Raw genomic sequence first — 23612 nt, forward strand, 5'->3', positions numbered from 1 at the left:
GAACAAGAATACTGTAATACCATGCCTATTCACGGCCCTCATAAACATTCACTGAACACCTACTGAATTTCAGGCAGTATCTTAAGTTCATGGAACAAATCTGAAAACAAGAGACAAAGACCCCAGCCACCAAGGAGCTTACACTCTACCGTATTCAACAAAGAGAGAGAAAGAAATACGAAATACTTACTGAATTATGTGCAATGTAAGAATGTGGTAGGCACAATAGAAAAGAGAAAAGATGAGGGCGCCAAGAAATGGGGTATGAGATGTAGTATTATATAACCAAGGGAGGCTGATTTGAGCCCATGTCTTAGTTTATAAAGGTGACTTAGTGACAACATGGATAGGTCAATGCCATTGAGAGAAAAGTTTAATGTCACCATTTCCCTAGAAATGAAAGGCTTAGCATTACCACAAAAGGCCACAGAGGGAACACCAGGTTTTGTTTAGCCCGCAAAAGCAGGAGCCAAGGGAAGGCCTAGCCCTGAGACTTTATTGTGTTTTCTACAGGAAAGGCAAGGCAGGGCAGAGCAAACAGCTGAGAACTGGCTAATTTGAGTAACTCCGGTGTGGGTTTTGGGTTATAGAGGTGGTCCCTAGTTGCCTCTATATGGCCCTCGGATGATTTAAGGCAGGCAATTTTCTTCAGGAAACACTTAAATGATTCAACATTCCTAGGTAATGGAACTCCCCGTTTAAGGTAAGCCACTGGGTGCTTATATAAAACCTTGAGCCCATGAAAAATATTAATACAAGTTAAACTCCCTAAAGAAAACGTGCAGATTTTCAATTAGAGGACAATGGGCTAATGAAGAAAAAGAACAGCTCTTTCTATGAGATACAATGTTTCTCGAGTTTACAAGAAGCTGGAAATTTATCTCATTATGATTTATCTTTCATAACAAACAGGTTGCTTAAATATATTGGATTAAAATGATATTTAGATAATTTAGGTACATGTTTTATTTTTATATAAACTGTATTTTACATGAAATACTTTCAAAAATATGATAGAGGTGCCTGGGTGGCTTAGTCAGTTAAGCGTCCAACTTTTTTTTTTTTTAAAGATTTTATTTATTTATTTAACAGAGATAGAGACAGCCAGCGAGAGAGGGAACACAAGCAGGGGGAGTAGGAGAGGAAGAAGCAGGCTCATAGCAGAGGAGCCTGATGTGGGGCTCGATCCCATAACGCCGGGATCACACCCCGAGCCGAAGGCAGACGCCCAACCGCTGTGCCACCCAGGCGCCCCATCCAACTTTTTATTTCAACTCAGGTCATGATCTCAGGGTCACGAGCTCAAGCCTCACATTGGGCTCTGCTCTGGGTGTGGAACCTGCTTAAGATTCTCTCTCCCTCTCCCAATCCCTCTCTCTAAAATGGAAAAAATATACATATAACAAGTAAAAATAATTTTAATACAATTTTAGTTATAGCATAATAGAAATGCAGAATTGTACGTTTAGCCACATATATTTTTTAATAATCAAATATTATATTTATGAAGTTAGTGATAATAAAAGTAAAGTGATTTTTTTAAAGATTTTTATTTATTTGTCACAGAGAGAGTGAGCACAGCAGGGGGAGCAGCAAGCAGAGGAAGAAGCAGGCTCCCTGCTGAGCAAGGGGGGGGGATGTGGGACTTGATCCTAGGACCCTGGGATATCATGACCTGAGCTGAAGGCAGATACTTAACCACCTGAGCCACCCAGGCATCCTAAGTGATTATTTAAAGAAGGAAAATAAAAGTGAAATAAAAACGTAACTCTTTGAGAGTTTCCTTTAAGTACCAACAACTGACAAAATTTTCTAAAAATTAATTTTATTTCATAAAGAATAACTTTCAAGATCTATTAAAGAAAACCAGAGCTGAACAGCAGTTAAAGCAGTAAAACAGGTTTTAATCAGAAACTGTCGTAATAGTGGAAAAGAGATCTCAGTATAGAACTTGGCTCAATTCCAAATATAGCATGAACAACTAGGGGTTCATAGCCAAGAAGCAGTGTGGGGGTCAGTGGATGGAAAAGTACTAAGAGGAAACCTCAGGGGTGTGGGGGATTCTTGCTGAAAGCAGGCAAGTGTGATCAGTACCATTTGGGGGACGGTAGGATGAGCAATTTGATCAGATATCAAGGGTTATCAGCTATTAAGCGGGGATGGATTCTGGCTAAACCAACTTAATAGGATTCTTGCTAAAATTGGGCAGTGCAAAGATGGGCACAGAAGTCCATATGTTGAGGTCTAGTTGGGAATAGGATTCTGAGGAACCTGACTAAAGTTTGGTCAAGAAGAGACTCTCAGCTTTGACCCCTAATATTACTAAATTGGAAGTGCATTATTTTACCACTTATTTTTTAAATGAAAAGATACTGTAAACTAAGGTAAAAGAGTGCTAAACTGGGGCGCCTGGGTGGCACAGCGGTTAAGCGTCTGCCTTTGGCTCAGGGCGTGATCCCGGCGTTGTGGGATCGAGCCCCACATCAGGCTCTTTCACTATGAGCCTGCTTCTTCCTCTCCCACTCCCCCTGCTTGTGTTCCCTCTCTCGCTGGCTGTTTCTATCTCTGTCAAATAAATAAATAAAATCTTTAAAAAAAAAAAAGAGTGCTAAACTATAATGTGTACTAAATTTTATTTTAATTACTTTTTATTTGTTTATCATAATTTTGATTATTTTACTGGACAAAAACTCTCAGAGATCCATGATCTTTCCTATGAAAGGTTTTCATCGTTGACATGACCTCTAGAACCTGCCAGAAGATATCACCTACTTTCCAGCCTCGCCACCTTGTATACCACATACTCTTAGCTAAACATCATGAACTTCTTTTCATTCTTTGAAGTCCTCCTGTGTTTTACCAATTTAGGGTATCCCCAGTCATTTTCTTCTCCCTTGCAACACTTTTCACTCAATAGGCTTTAACAATGCAATAAATCTTTCGGATGTCACTTCAGAGTATGAATCAACAGTGAGTTTTTACTCCAGAACTCCTGAATACTGAAAATCTCCCCTGTGTCATTATCATTACTGCTGGATATTCTCCAATGAATAACTTATGCAATTTTAGAAAATCATTGTCATATTTACTCCATGTTCATTTTTGGCAATCATATAAGCGGTTTAAGGCCAGGGTTATTTTTGCTGTTATTCCATACTGATCCCTATGTGATAATAGATCATCTGGCATAAAACATGAGTGTCTTATGTGTAAACACACAAAAAAGTGATTAAATAATTAATTAAATAAATTACAGGATGCTCTATAGGGAACTTATTGTCCAGAGACCATACTTGGAAAAATCATTTTCTTCCCCAGAAAGCAGAGAAGAACTGAGAGGCACAGGTGTCACTGCCAAGGAGCACAAAGGGGCTGAATGTTGGGAAGCCAGAAGATGCCAGTGCACAGATGTTCACCAACCGGTGGCTTGGGTTCACAATAAGTGTTACCCACAAAGACAAAATGGAGGAGAGAAAATAAAATGAGATGAATATGCTCACCAGGACCTAATTCAGGTTTAATCCAAAGAAAAGGAGTTACTTCTCTATTTTAAACACCATAATCTGAACATATAGTCTATATTAATACATATGTAAACAAGATAAGAACGAATTACTGCACTTATTGTAAGCAAAACAAATAGTAATTTTTTAGATTTGTTATTTATTTTTGCGGGGGGGAGAGACAGCGCACACAAGCGGAGAGAGGGGCAAAGGGAGAAGCAGACTCCCCACTGAGGAGGGAGCCCAATAGGGGACTGGATCCCAGGACCCTGGTATCATAGCTTGAGCCGAAGGCAGATGCTTAACCAACTGAGCCACCCGGGCACCCCCCAAAAATAGTATTTTGATACTGTAATTATATATGTTCATATACATAAGCACATACATATATAGTGTATTCACACCATTTTATTAAAAGATATCAGTTCTTCCTGAAGAAATGAATGAATCCACATCTGGGATAGAAGTTATAGAAAACTATCTCAGAACTCTCTACTGTATAAGAAAACAAAACAGCCCCCCCCAGACTACTAAGATTATGTAAACAGGATGCTAGCGCTGGAGCGCCTGGGTGGCTCAGTTGATTAAGGCCTGCCTTCAGCTCCTCACGTCATGATCCCGGGATCTTGGGATGGAGCCCTGCATTGAGCTCCTGCTCAGCAGGAAATCTGCTTCTCCCCCTCCTTCTGCCCCTCCCCCTGCTCCTTCTCTCTCTCTCACTCACTCTCTCTCTCTCTCAAACAAATAAATAAATAATAAATAAATAAATACATAAATTCTTTAAAAGAAAAAAAAGAAGAATGCAAGAGTTGACAGGAAGGATTCCCAATGACAAAGTGTGGGACACTTTCAGCATCAAATAGTAATTGTGACAAATTAAAACAAATAAACATGTTTTAAAGGTGCATTTTTATCACTACTTAAAAAAAAATGACTACATTTGGAGGACGATAGAAGACCAAATCAACACATTCTAGAAGTCCATTGAGCTATCCATTGTGCCACAGAGCCTGCCAAAATCAACACATTCTAAAAGGGAAAATAAAGAGAAAGGATTCAGATCTTTTCTGCCATCTAAACTTTCTCTTTTTGTAGAAGTTTCAACCTGATAACAAAAAGGGAAACAGAAGTGAAACAGCACCTAAATGGAGGAAATATTCATTAATGACTGTGGAATCCCATAGGTGACAGGACCAGGATGAATGTCATAATGGATGGGTCCAGAAAGCAATACAAGGACCTATGCATTTTTGCTGGAGGAAAGATGGGGTAGGTTCACAGATGAAATGAGTGTGGTCTTGGGTGGTTTCAGTTGTAACCATGTGATGGATTCATGTGGTTCATATCATTACCGACTTTTCTCTTGTAGATGTTTGAAAAGGTCTAGATTAAAGTTGGAAAGTATTTGTTGCAATAACTAACAAATACTGTTTATTCTGTTTGTCGTAATTTTGTTCTTTTATTGTCTACAGCACCATACTTTATTTTGCATATTTACCCTGTCATTTTCAGATATGAGTTCATTGAAATCTATTTATATTACTCTTGTTCTTAGTATTTTTCCTAAGTCAGCACCAACAATTTAAATGTCTTCATGAGGAGGAGAGGAAAGTGATAAAAGGAAAGCCAGCCATAGAGGTAGAGTTTGCAAAGTGAAACATACAAGACCCATCCAGGTGGGTGGGTACTTCCCAGCTCTGACCAATTTTTAACTTGTATGGCCATATCAACAAACCCAGGTTGGTTTCTGCAATATTCTCAATTTTCATAAAAACAAATTTCCAATCAAAACACTACAGGGGCAAGCAAAATGTATCTATTGTTTAGGAGTATCATCTGAGCTTCCAGTCACGGGCCTCGGCAATAAATAAAGATGCAGTACATTAAGGAGATACTACCTCAAGCACAACTTTAAGTTTTCCAAAATTACTGGGTATTGGGGGGTTTTTGCCTTTCTTTTTTATTTTTGTTTTATAGTGGTTAAATATTATTACAATTTTTTCTGAAATAAGACCACAATGCTGTACACCACCATTTTTTGCTTAATATATTTCAGGCATAGTCTGTCAATAAGACGAAATATAATCCTGGATGTATTTCTGGAAATCATAAAATAACATGTATAACATTCAGAGAGGATGCAGGACCATAATGGCTAAATACAATTAATAAAATAAATTATTATTAATACTAGTGTTTAGAATATACACAAATGCTACATTTAAAGAAGTAATAATTTTCATTTTTGTCTCTCGAGACAGTGTTGTATTTAAAAATGTAAGCACAAAATGGTATGAAAGATATGCTTATTTATATAATTTGATAATAAAATTATAGAAATGTGGAAGAAACACTGAAAGAAAATGCATGAATTTTTTAAAAAGATCTAAATAAAGCAGAGATAAGCCATGGTCCCAAATGGGGCACTTTAACATTAGCAAATGAATCCATAAAATGAATAAATGTATGCTTAAACAACCTAACTTATAACCAAATAATAATGTATACAAGTTTCCTGTGCTAGTGAAAAAGAAGAAAAACAAATGAAATTGTTTATTTTTTAAAGGATTTTATTTAAAGATTTTTTTTTTTTTAATTTTTTATTATGTTATGTTAGACACCATACAGTACATCATTGGTTTTTGAGGTAGTGTTCCATGATTCATTGTTTGCATATAACACCCAGTGCTCCATGCAACACGTGCCCTCCTTAATACCCATCACCGGGCTAGCCTGTCCCCCCACCCCCCCAAACATTTTATTTTTAAGTAATTTCCACCCAACATGGGGCTCAAACTCACAACTCTGAGATCAAGAGTAGCATCCTCTTTCAACTCAGCCAGCCAGGCATCCCAAATGAAATTGTTTAATGAGGGGGTTAATTCTCTTGGTTATTGAAAAAAATGCAATTACAGCTTGGTTTTAGTCAATAGCCAGAGAGTAAAATCAAGGTTATTAACAGATTGTAAACAGAGCTATAAAATGTTGCAAAGTATTTGACATGTAGGGAGGTAGGCAGACAAATATAGATAAAATTGGGTAAGTCTTTTGTATATAAAATAGATGAAGATTTACAGGTATGAAAAATAGGAGAAACTGGGGCGCCTGGGTGGCACAGCGGTTAAGCGTCTGCCTTCGGCTCAGGGCGTGATCCCGGCGTCATGGGTTCGAGCCCCACATCAGGCTCCTCCGCTAGGAGCCTGCTTCTTCCTCTCCCACTCCCCCTGCTTGTGTTCCCTCTCTTGCTAGCTGTCTCTATCTCTGTCAAATAAATAAATAAAATCTTAAAAAAAAAAAAAAGAAAAATAGGAGAAACTTAGTGTGAGTAAAAATGAATTTAAAGATCAGCTGGAAAAGAAAAGTTTGTTAGATACATATTATTAAAATATTTCCATACTTATTTGAAAAAATAAAGTTAAATTTCTTAAAAATAAAAACATGTATAAATACAAAAATCTAGATCTAACAGGCAAACTATATAGGAGTGTATATAAAAATATTGCCTTCTGATAAATACTTAGTAAGCAATCCATAAAATAGAATCCTACAGCAATTTAAACTTTTGGAACATGTAAGAATGTACAATTTATATAAGATGAAAGGCATGAGGGGTGCCTGGGTGGCTCAGTCTGTTGAGCGCCTGCCTTTGCCGCAGCAGGTTATACTCTCGGGGTCCTGGGATCAAGCCCTGCATCAGGCTCCTTGCTTAGCAGGGAGCCTGCTTCTCCCTCTCCCTCCGCCTACCATTCCCCCTGCTTGTGCTCTCTCTCTGTCAAATAAATAAATAAAATCTTTAAAAAAGAGATGAAAGGCATGACAAAATTAAATATAAAGATAAAGCACAAAATAATAGAAAATATTATACATAAGAACAATGGAAAGGAGAGGCAATCATATTCTAGATGCCCACTCTAATCAATGAGATAAATGATCATGTATTTTCTAACATTTAAAGTTATATAAATAAGCATTTCTTAAAAACTTTTTAAATGTTTTTTCTTAGAAATCATCCAAATGCATAGTAAATATAAAAGGAGATACCATTTATATGTAAAAATACACTCATTTGCCAAGTATTTAATTTACGTTCACATCTTCACTTTACATAATCTCATATAACCTCACCTAGATAAATATAAATATAAAATGAATTAATTATGGTTTCTCAGTTTGAAAATTTTTATAATGGTATAAGAATAGGATCTTTCTATATTTATAAAATATTATTATTAGGTAGAAATGTTCAGGTCCCTATCCACATTTAATTAAATAGCAATTCTTTGTAACCTTCTAAATTTTAGATGTTTTCTAGAGAATTAAATTAGGATTCATCAAACAAAAGCTGTCTTCATTTTTGCAATAGTATTTCAGTTGTTTACATTAATAGGCAATACGTTATCAAATTAAAATAAATTATGTAACTGACATTAAAGTTTGGGAAACATTGGAATCTTTGTGAAGTACAGATTAGTTAAAAGTAAATGCTAATGAGTCAAAACATTTCTGGAAAGATACGCAATAACTGATAAATCATAAACCCAGTGACTATGAGCTTAGGGAAGTGGGAGAGTGAAGAAGAAAACAACATTTATTTTATGCATATAAGTTTGTTAAAATATTTCTTGGGAAAAAGGTAGAAGGTTTACAACACCAGTTGAAAAATTTAGGAAACCACAGGTGAAGTTAAATAAAATACACATTAGAAGTTGATTAACAAGTCCAAATAAGAGAAAGAGATAGGAGGATTGCCCTTGAATCATAATTATAATAAAGATTAATTTATAATAAATCATAAAAATGAATTTTAATAATTACATATTTTAATTGAGCAGGAGCGAGAAGAACAATGTTTGGGTAAATAATGTAGTACAAATGTTCTGTGAATACTGGTCCCATGTGTTCTTTAAGAAATACAGAGATTCGTGTACAAATAAAGCCCCACCTTATGTCTTTTTTTTTTTTTAAAGATTTTATTTATTTATTTGTCAGAGAGGGAGAGTGCACAAGCAGGAGGAGCAGCAGGCAGAGGGAGAAGCAGGCTCCCTGCTGAGCAAGGAGACCAAAGCAGAACTCGATCTCAGGACCCTGGGATCATGACCTGAGCCGAAGGCAGACACTTAACCAACTGAGCCACCCAGACATCCCCATCTCATTTCTTTGAGCAAACTGCTTTCTGTAGAGGCACAATTAGGAACTATGTTGGCAGGGAGGGGGGGTGCTGGATGGCTCAGTTGGTTAAGTGTGAGGTTGAGAAGGGGTAATGACTTCAGAAATCACAACAGATTCAAAGTAACTGCTAAGGTTCAGGGAATATCAAAGGACTTTTATAAATCTAGTTAAACGTCAAGGTCACATGGAGCTTTTAACACAGTAGTATTACTTGATGATTCCTGCTCCCTAACCCCAGAAATTAAGAGAGGACTATGACAGAGAAGACAGAGGACAGACATCAGCTATTGGGTCCCTATTTCTTTGGAACCCTCAGAAAATATCCCTTCGGCATATGTTTGTGTGTCCATGTTCTTACCTCAGGAAAATAAGATTAAACTTACACATAATAATTCTTAAAATGTTTTCTTAGCAATGTTATTTTTCTCTAAGAATCTCTCTTTATCTAAAAGGAAGCTCTACTTACCAAGTGTCATTCCCCACTGAAACAGCAGATTTTGTGGTCCCATCTGAAGCAAGTGTGCAAAGGGGGTATCTTGTCCCTGAAATAAAAGTTTGGGACATCATGATCTCATCTCTTGGCTGGGAAGTGATTATTATTTCACCTATAATTTCAATGACAGTGTCTGGATGAGAGTTGAAATTATCTCTGAAAAAAAATTGTAACACAGACAAATTACTGGAAGCTATTAGTAGTGATTAATTAATTCATTTAGAAAGAAAAGCAGGAAGCAAGGGGAAGACAAAGCTAAGTTGTCTAAAAAGTATCAGGTGGAAATGACAGATGACACTGGTCTCATGTATGTATGAAGTGAAAGAAGGAAGCTTCACTCAAGGCTGGTCTGTGTTTCTGGCCGACCTGAGGATTTTGCCTACCAATATGATTCTTGCACTGCCCAACTGTCTTCTGAAAGCAGAGGAAAAGAAAGAAACATTAAGTAAAAATTGCTAAAGTGTTAAAAATGAACATGAGGAAAGGGAGGCAACTTTTTTTTTTAAGATTTTTATTTTTACAGAATCTCTGCACCCAACATGGAGCTCGAACCTGCAACCCAAGATCAAGAGTCACACTCTACCAAATGAGCCAGCCAGGCACTCCCAAGGCAACTTTTATTCACTTCAAAAAACAGATGTTAAGCACCTGAAGTGTGTCACACAGTATTCTTGGTGTAAGTGATCTATAGGGGGACCTATAAGTGAGAGGAAGGGGGAAGCTAGCAAAGAACTTACCTGTATTGAGACAGATAGTAGATAATAATGAATAATAAATAAATTATTCACTATGCTATATGAGCATAGGTACCTTGGAGGGGAGTCAGCTGGAGTTGGGATAAGCAGGGAATAAGAGGGTACAATATTAAATAGAGTAGTAAGGGAGACTTCAAAACAAATAGAAACCTCAGGCAAGAGTTGAATAAAGATCAATTAAGCCATGTGGCATTTTTAAGCATATGATTCAAGCACAGGTATTGGCTGTTGTCATGTGCCAAGCTAAGCCAAGTATCTACACCCATGCAACTAGATGAGTGAAGCAGAGGGTGTAAAAGTGGTCAGAGAGGAACACAGGCTAAAGATCTGTGAAGCTCCTCAAGGTCCTACAAGAATTTTGTATATTCTCCAAGTAAAATGAGGAGTGCTTCCAGAGNGTAAAAGTGGTCAGAGAGGAACACAGGCTAAAGATCTGTGAAGCTCCTCAAGGTCCTACAAGAATTTTGTATCTTCTCCAAGTAAAATGAGGAGTGCTTCCAGAGTTTTTTTTTTTTTTAAAAGATTTTATTTATTTATTTGACAGAGACAGAGACAGCCAGCGAGAGAGGGAACACAAGCAGGGGGAGTGGGAGAGGAAGAAGCAGGCTCATAGCAGAGGAGCCTGATGTGGGGCTCGATCCCATAACACCGGGATCACGGAGTGGGAGAGGGAAGAAGCAGGCTCATAGCAGAGGAGCCTGATGTGGGGCTTGATCCCGTAACGCCGGGATCACGCCCTGAGCCGAAGGCAGACGCTTAACCGCTATGCCACCCAGGCGCCCCCCAGAGTTTTGATCAAATATGGATGTTACCTGATTCATACTTCGAAAGGGTCATGTGGCTGGAGAGTTGACAAGACTGGAAAAGAAGAAACATATGATAAAGAGCAATTAGATGATTGCAGAAATTCAGGTAGAGGATGGTGGCTCTTCTCAGGCTAAGGGCAGGCATGGTGATGAAAAGGCGTCAGATTCATAATGTTTTGAAAGCAGACTTAATCAGATTTCCTATAGGACTGGTTCTGTGGTATGAGAAAAAGAATGAGTCAAGAAAGAGCCTGACATTTTTAGTCTCAGCAACTGGAAGGATGGAGTTGATATCAACTGAGAATGGGAAAGCTATGGTCACAGCAGAGTGAAAAGAAAGCTCACAGTGACACCACCAAATGCTGGCGAGGATGCAGAGCAACAGGAACTCTCACTCATTGCTGGTGGGGATGCAAAATGCCACAGTCACTTAGAAGACAGTCTGGTAGTTTCCTACAAAACTAACATAGGCTTACCAGGCAATCCAGCAATTCCTTTCCTTGGTATTTACCCAAAGGTGTTGAAAACATATCCACACAAAAACCTGCACATGGAAGTTTAGGTGCAACTTTATTCACAATCGCCAAAACTTGGAAGTAACCAAAATGTCCTTTAGTAAGTGAATGGATAAATAAACTGTGGTACATCCAAGCAACAGGATATCATTCAGCACTTAGAGTGCTGTCAAGTCATGAAAAGACAAGAAAGAAACTTAGATGCATATTACTAAGTCAAAGAGGCCATTTTGAAAAGGCTACACACTGCATAATGTTCTGGAAAAGACAAAGCTATGGAGACAACAGAAATATCTGTAGTTGCCAGAGGTTAGGCAGGAGGGAGGGACAATTAGTGGAGAATTTTTAGGGCAGTGAAATTGAAATTTTAGGGCAGTGAAACTAATTTGTATGAACTATTGTGATGGACAGTCATTATAATTTACCTAAACCCATAAAATGCACACCAAGAATGAACCTTTATGTAAACCATGGTCTTTGGGTGATAACAAGTAATCGATAACAAGTAACAAGTAATTATAATCAGTTATAACAAATGTACCGCTGTAGAGGGGGATGTTGATAAGGAGGGAGACTATGCATATGGGAGGGCATGGGATATATGGGAAATATCTGTACCTTGCTGTGAACCTAAAACTTCTCTTAAAAAATAAGATTTTTAAAAATTTTTTTATTTTTATTTTTTAAAGATTTTATTTATTTATTTGACTGAGAGAGAGACAGCCAGCGAGAGAGGGAACACAAGCAGGGGGAGTGGGAGAGGAAGAAGCAGGCTCCCAGTGGAGGAGCCTGATGCGGGGCTCGATCCCATAACGCCAGGATCACGCCCTGAGCCAAAGGCAGATGCTTAACGACTGAGCCACACAGGCACCCCAAGATTTATTTTTAAAAAATATTTGTTTGTTTGAGAGAGAGAGAGAATGAGAGAGAGAGAGAGAGAGCATGAGAGGGGGGAGGGTCAGAGGGAGAATCAGACTGCCTGCTGAGCAGGGAGCCCAATGCAGGACTCGATCCTAGCACTCCAGGATCATGACCTGAGCCAAAGACAGTCGGTTAACCAACTGAGCCACCCAGGCGCCCAAGATTGATTGATTTTTTTAAAAGATTTTATTTATTTATTTGACAGAGACAGCCAGCGAGAGAGGGAACACAAGCAGGGGGAGTGGAAGAGGAAGAAGCAGGCTCCCAGCGGAGAAGCCTGATGCAGGGCTCTATCCCAGAACGCCAGGATTACGCCCTGAGCCGAAGGCAGACGCTTAACGACTGAGCCACCCAGGTGCCCCCAAAGATTCATTTTTAAAAAGTTTTTTCAAGAAAGCTCAGAAGTTTAAAGATGTTGAGTCTGTGATGTCTACTACATGTCCAGGAACAGGTTGCAAGCAGATCATTACATAGAGATCACAGGAATTTTATGTGGAGCTGCACACTTCAAAGTTTTGAGCTTATAATGATATTTACAACCATGCCACTGCATAAGAACACCAACAGAACGCAGACAGATTGTGAAGAAACAACTGTTGATTGGGCTTTTATTCATTATAATACTAAGAGAATGCTTTTTTTTTTTAAGCCAGCATATTCAGTTAAGAATACAAAACAACAGTAACAACAACAACAACAATAAAACCCCATGCTGTAAAAGCTGCTGAAAGAAACTTAAAGGAAAATTTTAGATGTACTTTTTGTGTTTTTAAGTTCATTAATGGTGATGGAGTTGTGAAGACAGAAACTTTCATATAAATGAGAACTACATAGGAATTGAAGTAATAGAAACAAAAGGAGAGAAAATGCTTGTAAAAGTTTAGCAATAAAGGGTGAGGGAAAGCAATGGTAGAAAAAAAAATGTACTAGCTCAGAGCGAAGGGTAGTTATTTTGTGAAGTACACAACTATATTGATGTTTTTTGTCAAGGAGATTAAGAAGCTGAAGATCAGGGATGGGTGGTTTATCAGTAAAGAGATTTAATAAATGAAGAACAAAACCCCTCAGAAGCTAAGATATGGGAAAGTCATAGGTGGGATGGAGGGATTGATGCTAAATTGAGGGGGGGCATCATTTCCATTTTACACAGGGAGCCCATAAGAGATTTGTTTTAGATTCAGGAGGCAGAGGATGTTGTCAAACAATATTAAATAATCATCTTCTATTCTCTGTATAAAGGTGGCAGACTGTTAAGATAGACAAAAGTAATACTGGAGGAACTTTATAAAGTAAAAAATACATTTGGCATTCTTGAGATTTTAGTGACTACATTGAGCTAGGAACACCAAGATGGACAGGCAAGTAAAGGAGAGTGAAGGGGCTGTGGGAGTAGAGGACAGCTGGAGGATTCAGGTAAGGTCCTTGACTAGGATTTGGGAAGCTTTTAAGTGACAGATCAGTAATGACAGCTCTTCGAGTAGATGGACTGACCTCTTTATAATTATAAGGACAATTCAGAATAGAGAAGTCTGGATTCTCCAAGTAAATGATGTGAGGTTTGAAGGTGGTGGCAACAAGCCCAAATAGTGATTAAAATACGGAGTCTTTTTTGGCCAATGGCAACAGTGGAATGTTAGAGCAGTAATTGAATCCAGGGAGTTACGTGGCTCTAGAGAACGTGTTTGTGACCCCAGATGGTGGATCTGGTTTTCCCCTCTATCTGCGACCAGTTTATGCTTCATGCTATAAATGGCAGCCATGTGCCACTGGGCCAAGGGTTATTGGGGTAAGGTGCAAGTACACTTCCCTAATTGTTTGGATCTAGTGGTTTTGCTGTAAGGAAAGTTCCCACTAGAATCATAAATAGGAATTATGTATTCTGCTACAAATAGCCTACGACACATCATGAAGATGCTACTGAGTCCCTATAGGAATTGAAGTGGGTTAACGTACAAAGCAAAAATAAGACTTCAAGAAGCCCTCAGCATCTGGATGTCAGATCAAAGATGGCAGATTTGGGGTATAAACAACAAACACCTGGGGCGCCTGGGTAGCACAGTCGTTAGGCGTCTGCCTTCAGCTCAGGGCGTGATCCCGGAATCCCGGGATCGAGTCCCACATTGGGCTCCTCCGCTGGGAGCCTGCTTCTTCCTCTCCCACTCCCCCTGCTTGTGTTCCCTCTCTCGCTGGCTGTCTCTATCTCTGTCAAATAAATAAATAAATAATCTTTAAAAAAAGAAAAAAACAAAAAAACCCTGGTTTTAATACTCCAGTATCTCAATAATTTCAGTCAGAGAAAAATTAAGCACTTTGTTATTTTCCTAATTCATTTTAGACAATCAGGCCTTAATAACATCACATTCAAGCATAACTGAAGTGCTGATTTCCATCACCATTAACTGGGAGAAACAATCATGTCCTAGCCTTTTCCAAAAGCACTGTTGTCACAACTGTACCCTCCTCAGGGTGATCTTTGGGCCTACAAAAGTCCTGGCATCGAAGCCACAAATTAGGACCACAAATACCTGTAGTCTTTCCTAGAAGACCTTCTGCAGTATATGGCCTTTTCTGTTACCAACTGAGTGTTCAGTTCAATTCTGGCACTAGCTACTTGGGAGTTAGCACAGACCCCACAGGTTAAGGACTCAGTCCTACAACTATCTCTTCAGATACCGGCCACAAATGGGGTCCCTCGACTACCCGCACTTCTAAGAGAGTGACTACAAATTTGGAGTTGCCTTGAGTGCCCACTCAGGTTTAATAATTTGCTAGAGTAACTCACAGAACTCAGGAAAATGCTATACTATTAGTTTATTATAAAGGACACAAATCAACAGACATGAAGAGGTAGACAGGGTGAGTTCCAAAAGAACCCCAAGAGCAAGAACCTTTATCACAGTGGAAACAGTGCGCACCCCGCCCCCCCAGCTGGCTGGTGTTAAGCCCTACTGTTTAGGGGTTTTTATCAAGGTGTCATTACATAGGTATGGCTGACTAAATCATTGGCCTTTGGTGAATGAACTCAATCTCTAGCTCCTTCCCCTCCCCAGATGTCAAGGGTGGGGCTTAAAGTTAGAACTCTCTAATGTCTGGTGACCAGCTCCCATCCTGAAGTTCCTTTATTGGCCTCCATCTTGAGCCATTTCACAATCATACAAAAGCCTCTTATCCAGGAAATTCCAAGGGTTTTAGAAGCTCTGTACCAGGAACTGGGGACAAACACCAAATAATTCTTCTTTTTAAAACCAGATAGGAATGCTGATTAGATAAAAACTATAATGAGAGGTAGTCTCTGACATTACACTATCCCCTTGAGGTCCTCAAGAAAGGTGTCCATCTCTCCACAATGGCAGAGCCCAACTGTTTTCAACCCACCCCACACAATGAATAAAAATCTTAAGATTAAATGTGACTTAATAAGACATTTATTATTGCACAATTCAGAGCAAATGTGAGGCAGACAGGTCCCACATCGGTGACTTGGAGGCTGGAAAATCCATAAAAAGTATTGGATAAGACCAACAGTGCCATGAAGAAGGGAAAACTTCCAAAGTATCAGTGGTTCCTAGACTGGGTTCTTTGGGGAAAAGTGGATCAGGTCCATGCCATAACTAGTCAGAGAGAAGGGAATGGGAACCTCCCACCCCAGGGGTTCACACTATAATTTCCATTAGAGAATGGGAGAGAGCATGAACATCTATCTTCTCTGAGCATGCTAAGGTGACACGCATGCCATGAGGAGGACCTGCTAGGCGTCAGAGGTGAGATAACTTCTGCGACCACTGGCAGTGAAAAAAGAATTCCGGCAAGGTCTGAGCAGGTCAGAATATGAAATGCAGCTCCTGAAAACTTCTTAGAACTGGAATGCACGGTGGATGGCTCCTCACAAAGGCTCTCTAGTGCTGTCACACTGAACAAAGACATGGCATATTCCCTGCAGGTTTAAGGCCATTATCTGATATGGAATTTCTTTTTCATGCTGAATGGGTTTAGATCTTGGCTGAAGGTTTTTCCACATCTGCTGACTCATAAAACTTAGGTGAGTCGTGAAATTTTTGGTATTGTATCAGAGCAGACTATTAACTGAAAACTTTCTCACGTTGGCTGTACTCCTGAGGCCTTTTTCTAGTGTGAAGTTTATGGTGCTGAATGAGGCTATAGTTTTGGCTAAAGGGTTTCCCACATTCACTGCATTCATAAGGCCTTTCTCCAGTTGAATTCTCCGATGAAGAATGAGGCTAAAACTTTGGCTGAATGATTTCCCACATTCACTACACTCATAAGGCCTTGCTCCCGTGTGAACTCTCCGGTGCTGAATGAGGCTGGAGCTTTGTCTAAAGGACTTCCCACATTCACTGCACTCATATGGCCTTTCTCCAGTGTGAACCCTCCAGTGCTGAATGAGGATAGAGCTTTGGCTAAAAGACTTCCCACATTTATCACATTCATAAGGTCTTGCTCCAGTGTGAATTCTCTGATGCTGAACGAGGCTGGAACTTTGTCTAAAGAATTTGCCACAGTCAGCACACTCATAAGGCCTTGCTCCAGTGTGAATTCTCTGGTGCCAAACAAGTTTGGATTTGCATCCAAAAGCTTTCCCACATTCACTACACACATAAGGCCTTTCTCCAGTGTGAGTACGCTGGTGCTGAACAAGTTTATATTTGAATCTGAAGGCCTTTCCACATTCACTGCACTCAAAAGGCTTTTCTCCAGTGTGGACTGTCTGATGCTGAACAAATGTATGCTTGTAGCTGAAGGTTTTCCCACATTCACTGCACTCAAACAGTCCTTCTCCAGCGTGAATTCTTCGGTGCTGAACAAGTGTACGTTTGCGACAGAAGGCTTTTCCACATTCACATTTGTAAGAACTTTTTCCACTGTGAAAGGACACCCCATACTTAATGCTGCTGTGTATACTCAGTACGGCTTTGGGAGTGGCCTGATGCTGGAGAAGTCCCAAACTGGCCAAGAAGTCCTTTTCAACCTTCTCACAGGTGAAAGGCTTCCCTAATGAATCACTTCTATAGGTCTCCACAAAGGAAGCCCTGTCCAGTCCATTGGGTTTTCTCCCACTGTGCTCATTCTGGTGTTGGTGAAGATTTACACTGAAACAGAATTGTTTCCCACATGCCATACATGTGTACGATTTTTGCCCAGAATGTGTTCCTTGATGCTTAGCCAGGTACGAAATATCTTTCATGAGAGGAACACACATCTCACAGAGATGAACCTTCTGCGTGGATGGATTTAGCTCTGAAGTCCTGATTTGTGGCCTTCTTCCCAGAGAAACATTCTGTCCAGTAGATGGTTCCTCATTCTCTATGCCATGTGAACAATCTGAAAACACAGAAATGCTAAAGTACATGTTGTCTCTGGGGACAGGGGGCAGCCACATTATAAATATGTGGCTGACATACCAAAGAATGAATACCCGAGACTGTTCTCAGGATGAAGAAGCTGGGAGACAAGATGAGGAAGATGCTGCTCTGCAGTCCTAGGATTCTAAAAGGCTCCTTCAAGAAGTAGGGAGGCCTCACAAGATGAAAGAAGTTAGGAACGGGACACAGCACAGTAAGGAGAAGCAGGCAGAGTTTCTGACTTACTCCCCTGAGAATGACCTCCAGGAAGGGTGTTGCTCACATATGAGTATTATGAAGAAGTTTTCGTCCAGGAACAGAAAAATTATTGCTAGTGAGTAGCTGGTGTTCAAAGACTACTGAGGATATGCACTCACCAGCTATTATGAATGAGCCAATGCTGGGAACACTGCAAAGGCAGCAGAGGAAAGGAATGGGCAACTAACAGATGCAGGGAAGTGGCCAGCAGCCAGGCACTACAGGTCAGAGTAAAAATGACAAACTAGTTAAGTATCAAGAATAGGGAAGAAAAGGTGAAAATGAGGTGTGGCCATTGGAAATGGCACCAAAACACTAGTCTGAACAAGTTCCTGGTATTATGTGAGCACAGCGCTGATATCATGTCCTGTTTCAGCTGCCAATCAGCAGGGACAGGTCTAGCCCCTCCTGCCATCGCAGGACTGATATCGTTCTGTGACGTGCCCAGAAGTCTCCCCAATAACCCACACTGAGCAACTACATGGGACTTGGATAATTTAAGTCCTAAAGGAAAGACAGGACATGTAAGTGGCCAGTACCAGCCCACATGACAAATCACAAAAAACTAAACGTTATAAAAAGAACCTCACACAAAGGTCTCCAAGAACAGCTCATAGTGCATGTAAGTAGTGTCCATGTCAGTGATGGCAATTCCTAGCACATGCAGACATGTAGAACTATCAGAAAAAGGGAGCAAAACCTGGTAAGTAGGTACCATGGGTCTGCAGAAGTCACCCAGCCAGGGAGGGGGCAAGCAAGGTGGGACCCATCCAGCTGATTGCCAAGACTACCTAGAAGGATTACCTAGAATCCTTTGCTACTAGACCTCAGGGCAGCAGGCGTTGAGGTAGCAGGGAGAGAAGAGGGAGGTGCAAACAATCCAGTCCCAGCAACAACAGCACCTACCCAGGGAACTAGGAAAGGACGTAGTGCCCATGGTCTGGATGGAAGGACAGAGCAGCCCCTAGTGAAAAACAGAAAGGCAAAGTTCCCACCCAAGGCACTGTGGTGGGCGTGAGGGCCTTACCCAGAGAGGTTATCAGTGCCAAGTTCTCCAGCATCACATCATGGTACAGGCGTCTCTGAGCCTCGTCAAGGAGACCCCATTCCTCCCAGGAGAAGTACACAGCCACATCCTCCAAAGTCACATTGTCCTGTCATGTTGGGGATAGATGAAACCACAGTCTCCCTCCTGAGGACCCACAATCCACCCCCACACATCTACCCCATGCCCAACCCCTTCCCAAGCTCCCCATCTCAGAGGAGAAACCAGGACCTGATGCCACTGGTACTGCTTTTTCCTCATGGTGCTATTAATCAACGTGCCCAGCTCTCAGCAACTGCAGGCAAGTAGGCAGAGTGACACCATCTACATTCAGGAACTGCATGACAGGGCTGCATCTCTTCCTGCCAGACAATTTCCCTGGAGTCCTCCATATCATGCCTCACAATAAAATTTGGGGTCACTCATCACCCTGAAGTCTCCAGTACCAGGGCCCAAGACCATCAATTCACACTCTCTCTCTCCACATACACCTCTCAAATCCTCAGCCCCCACAGCTGCATCCCCACAGCCACTGCCAACTCCCCACACTATATGCATCTCCCTGGACTTGCTCCATGCTACCTGGTACATGGCATCCAGAGAGAACTTGGCAAATTCAAACAGGATCCAGTACTACTCCAGACCTCTGATGGATCCCAACACCAGGGGTAGCCCTGGATGCCGCTTCTGCGTGTCTCTAATCCTTTCTTCAACATTAGTCACATGGAACCATATGTGAATTTCAGATACCCATGACCCTCTCTCACTTCTGTGCTGCACTTGCTGTCCCTGCAGCAGCCACAACCCTCCTCTTTCCATCTAACCCTCATTCAAAACTCAGCCACACGGGTACCCATACCAAGCACAGTGATTCTCACACTGACCACATTTGCCCCAGACCCTACCCACCAGCAAATACCCCAGAACCCACCAAAGCTCACCAAAAAATTATAGCAAAACCATCTTATCTCACGTAGTTCTTCTCCCCTATCTTACATCCACTCTTCCCTTGGAAGTCTTGGCCACCTGCCAAAGACCAGCATCCCCACATACTCCCTTTGTGGTTACTTCTTGCCATCCGTATTTATGATACCCATAATCCCCAACCAGATGCCTCAGCAAAAGATCCAGCCCTTGGAACTCGTACTCTTCTTTCTAGCCCACTAATAACATTACTGCCATGAGCTGAATTTCACTTTCTAAATATGTTCCACAGCTCCACCCTGATGCACATACTAGCCACTACTTTCAGATGCCTCCATCCTAAGCCCCACTCCAGATTTCCAGACCTGTGTCCAGCTGCCCACTTGATGCCACTACTCATTTGTTCTCTGAAGTATCTCAGAATCTTAACATGGCCAAAAACAAAGCTCCTGATATCCCCAGTGGCTACCACTCCTACTACTGATTTTCCCATCTCTTGATCTAACTTTAACTTCCACCCTTCCTGCTGCTAAGACCAAAACTTTACTGTCATCTCTGACTCCTTCCTCTCTCTCACCCTCAGAATCAGACCTTCTTGAAAAACAGATCCAGAATCCAACCACTTCTCCCACCTCCACAGCCAACAATCTGGTCCATGAACACTCACCTGGACTATCACAATAGCCTCTTCCCTGGTCAGCCTTCCTCCTCCCTCAATCCCAAAGTCTGTTTTCCACTCTACAACCAGATGGAGCCTATTTAGACCTGGGTAAGACCATCTTCCTCCTCTGTTCCAAATCTCCCGATACGTCCATTAGAGTTGCCCAACTTCTCAGGCAGCCACTTCCAAAACTAACTCCAGTCCCTCTGCTCTTTGTTCCTAAGAGAAAGAAGACATGCTGTGCCCTGTTCCCACACTAACAAACATTTGCACATGCTTGTACCTGTTTCTGGGATAAGCCTCTACACCTCTTTCCAATGGTGGCCAGAAATAAGAACAACATATAACCCTCAGCCTGGACTCAAAACAAGTCCAGGAGATTACTCCCTGGCCTTGGGATCTCTCTCAGATCCCCAAACCAAAACGGCTGTCAGAAAAGCAGGTGAAGAGTCCCAGGACACCACAATCTCAAACTTGATATGGGTGGGATCCAAACCAGCGAAGGGAGGGACACCCTCCACTTCAATGTGTAGGTTCCTTAAGTGCTACTTCAGCCTCGGGGACCTATGCGCAGAAGCAGGGGGACCATGGCATATTTCAAAGGGCTCGAACCTCCCCCGTACCTCTACCCAACCCTGGAGGCCAGACCTCGGGCTGAAAGGCTAAATAAACTCTGTATTTCAATTCTCAGTACTCCCTCTTCCCCGTTCTGTGATTTGGACTCAACCTGCCAGTGCCTCACTGTCCTCATCACCCCCCGTCCAGTCTGTTCTCCCTCTGAGCAGCCCCTGGAAAACATTTAAAACCCTAAATCAGACTGTATCCCTCTTCTCTTCACAACCATCCACGGCTCCCAGGGCCCTCGGGACAGAGGAACCACACCTCGGCCCGCCAGTCCAGGCGTGACTCCGCCTCACGCTCTGTCGCCTGAGGGCAGAATCCTCCCGTCTCAGGCCCCCTCCAGCCTCTGTCCCAGCCGGCCTCTCAGCCCGGAGCCCGCTCCCGCAGCCAGCACGCCGGCGCTCACACACGGGACCCGGCCCGCCGGCGCCTCCCTGTCCCGGACACCGGTGCCTGGGCCGCAGGGACGCGAGCAGGCGCCCCGCGCTCGGGTCTGGGTGGGGGACGGCGGGGAGGGCCGGGGGACGAGCGTTTACCTAAGCCGGGTCCGTGGGCGCAGTGGCCGCCATCGGATTCGGTGGGCGGAGCGGACACCCGGGCCGACGGTCCCTGTCCCGGCCCCGGGCAGCCCGGGCGGCATCGCCAGCCATGGACCCGTCTGTACGGCGGGGACAGCGCCTCTCCTTACTAAGCCTTCTCGGTCCCGTCACCAGAGTCCCGATCCCGGCTGACGGTGCCGGAACATACCCAGCAACACCCAAAACCACCGCCACAAGGAGGACGCCGGAAGTCCCGCCCGAAGCGCTGTTAAACGCACAGAAGAGCTCTTACCTTGGTCCTTCATTGGCTCAACCCGCAGCCTCTCGGCGCGGCGCCCTCTGGGTAATGTAGTAGAGGGGGTAGCGAACAGGCTCTCTAGCAGAACCGTCCCAAAGGCTCAGAGGTTCTGCGAAGGGTCTAATAAGGTTCCGGAGGCTTCCTTGAGGGATTTACGCAGATTTATAGGGAGTGCTGTCTCCAACCGATCAAAAGTTCTTAGAAACATGATTTCAGACCCCATGAAGCTCAGCGGGCTCCCAGAGAATAGTTATTTTAGGTGCCCCCAAACGCTGATACAAATGGACATATCATTCCATAAAGTCATTTAGACATAAAATATGTACATTCTTAGCTGTAAACTAATAAACATCGTCTTATTGTTCTTCACATGCATGAAACCTCAAGAGTTAGAAGTGAGTTTTGTCAGTTTCAGTATGTTCGGTCAGGAACAAGAGGAAAAGACTCTAGATAGGTTCATGACAGAAAGATAGAAGAGGGATGTGGGGCTGCCCTGAAGCGACTGCACAAGGGTGAAGCTTTGCCTCTGGTTCCCGCAGAAAACGTCTCTCCCGCCTACACATTGTGATTGTGTCTTACCCACTGAAGAACAGTTTAATCCATAGGATATTTCTTTCCCCATATTCCAAGATATCCCACTCCTTTCAGGAATCTGACATGTATCTCAAATGGAAAGGAAACTAAACAAACGCTATTTTTAAAAAAAGATTTTATTTATTTATTTATTTATTTATTTATTTATTTATTTGAGAGAGCAAGCACAGAGGGAGAGGGAGAAGCAGACTTTCCACTGAGCAGAGAGCCTGAGATGGGGCTCAATCCCAGGACCCTGAGATCATGACCTGAGCGGAAGGCAGATGCATGATCGACTGAGCCACGCAGATGCCCCAACAATGCTATTTTGGTAAGGGACAGGGGCTACAGTTTTCACACTGGCAGCACAAGTGCAAAAGTAGCATCAGAACCCCAATATTAAAGGGGTATCTGAATATTCACTCAAGAGGAAGGGAGCACCTGAACTGCATGGTCTCATCAGCTTGCTGGGAAATGATCATTTCTGCTGTTACTGAAGGGAAAGTTCTGCAAGGGGAGCTCAGATTATCTCAGAAAGACAGTAGTGAAATAGAAATGACAGAGTTATTCATAATGTTTATGTAGTTCGGTAAAGATAGTGGCAGGAGGCTCTGGGAAAACATCAGGAAAGGGTGAAAAAATTTAAGACCTCAGTGAATTTGAGAAGTCATTTAGGCACGAGAGAATCCAGTGAGCATGTTGCCTGTGTTGGAACCTTGGTAACTGTGGATATTGTCTCCAAAAGGTGATTCTTTTTCATTCATGAGCACATTGAACAATATCAGCTTGTCCTCCTTGAAGAGGACATTAGAGTAACTGGAAGAGTAAACATAAACAGGGAATGTGAGGTGTCATGTTAACTCACTGCTCTAACAAGTGTGTATTGAGCACATAAATAAACCACTTAGAAATGTGTGTATTTCTTCCAGGAGTTATAGCAAATACTTAGTAAGCAACACCAAAACTAGAAGCTAAAAATAACTCAATTAAATGAGAGTAAGTAAAAATGTACAATTTATGTAAGATGAAAGTCATCGAAAAAATTTAAAAATAAAAAAGGTGAATTGAGTCTACAAATATTCTGTGAATCTCAGTGAATCCTAGATTAACATGCTGTTGAAGAACTGCAGTTGTTCATGGACAAATGAAGTCCTATCTCATTTCCTTGTGC

The 23612-nt window shown here is 41.8% G+C and overlaps 1 long non-coding RNA gene and 1 pseudogene across 2 annotated transcripts; both read right to left on the minus strand.

Moving 5' to 3' along the window:
• Positions 1-6730: 6730 nt before the first annotated feature.
• On the minus strand, positions 6731-21819 carry LOC117795057. Of its 2 annotated transcripts, none has more exons than XR_004619206.1 (4): positions 21568-21819; positions 10733-10778; positions 9139-9214; positions 6731-6786 (listed from the first exon to the last, which is right to left on the minus strand). It is a non-coding gene; the product is annotated as an uncharacterized LOC117795057 (long non-coding RNA). The 2 variants fall into 2 exon arrangements; XR_004619207.1 differs by lacking the exon at positions 6731-6786 and adding an exon at positions 7271-7294.
• Positions 14400-21821, minus strand: LOC100484628 (annotated as a pseudogene).
• Between the last annotated feature and the right edge of the window lie 1791 nt (positions 21822-23612).

This window comes from Ailuropoda melanoleuca, chromosome 12, assembly GCF_002007445.2.
Source record: "Ailuropoda melanoleuca isolate Jingjing chromosome 12, ASM200744v2, whole genome shotgun sequence".
Lineage (NCBI taxonomy): Eukaryota > Metazoa > Chordata > Mammalia > Carnivora > Ursidae > Ailuropoda > Ailuropoda melanoleuca.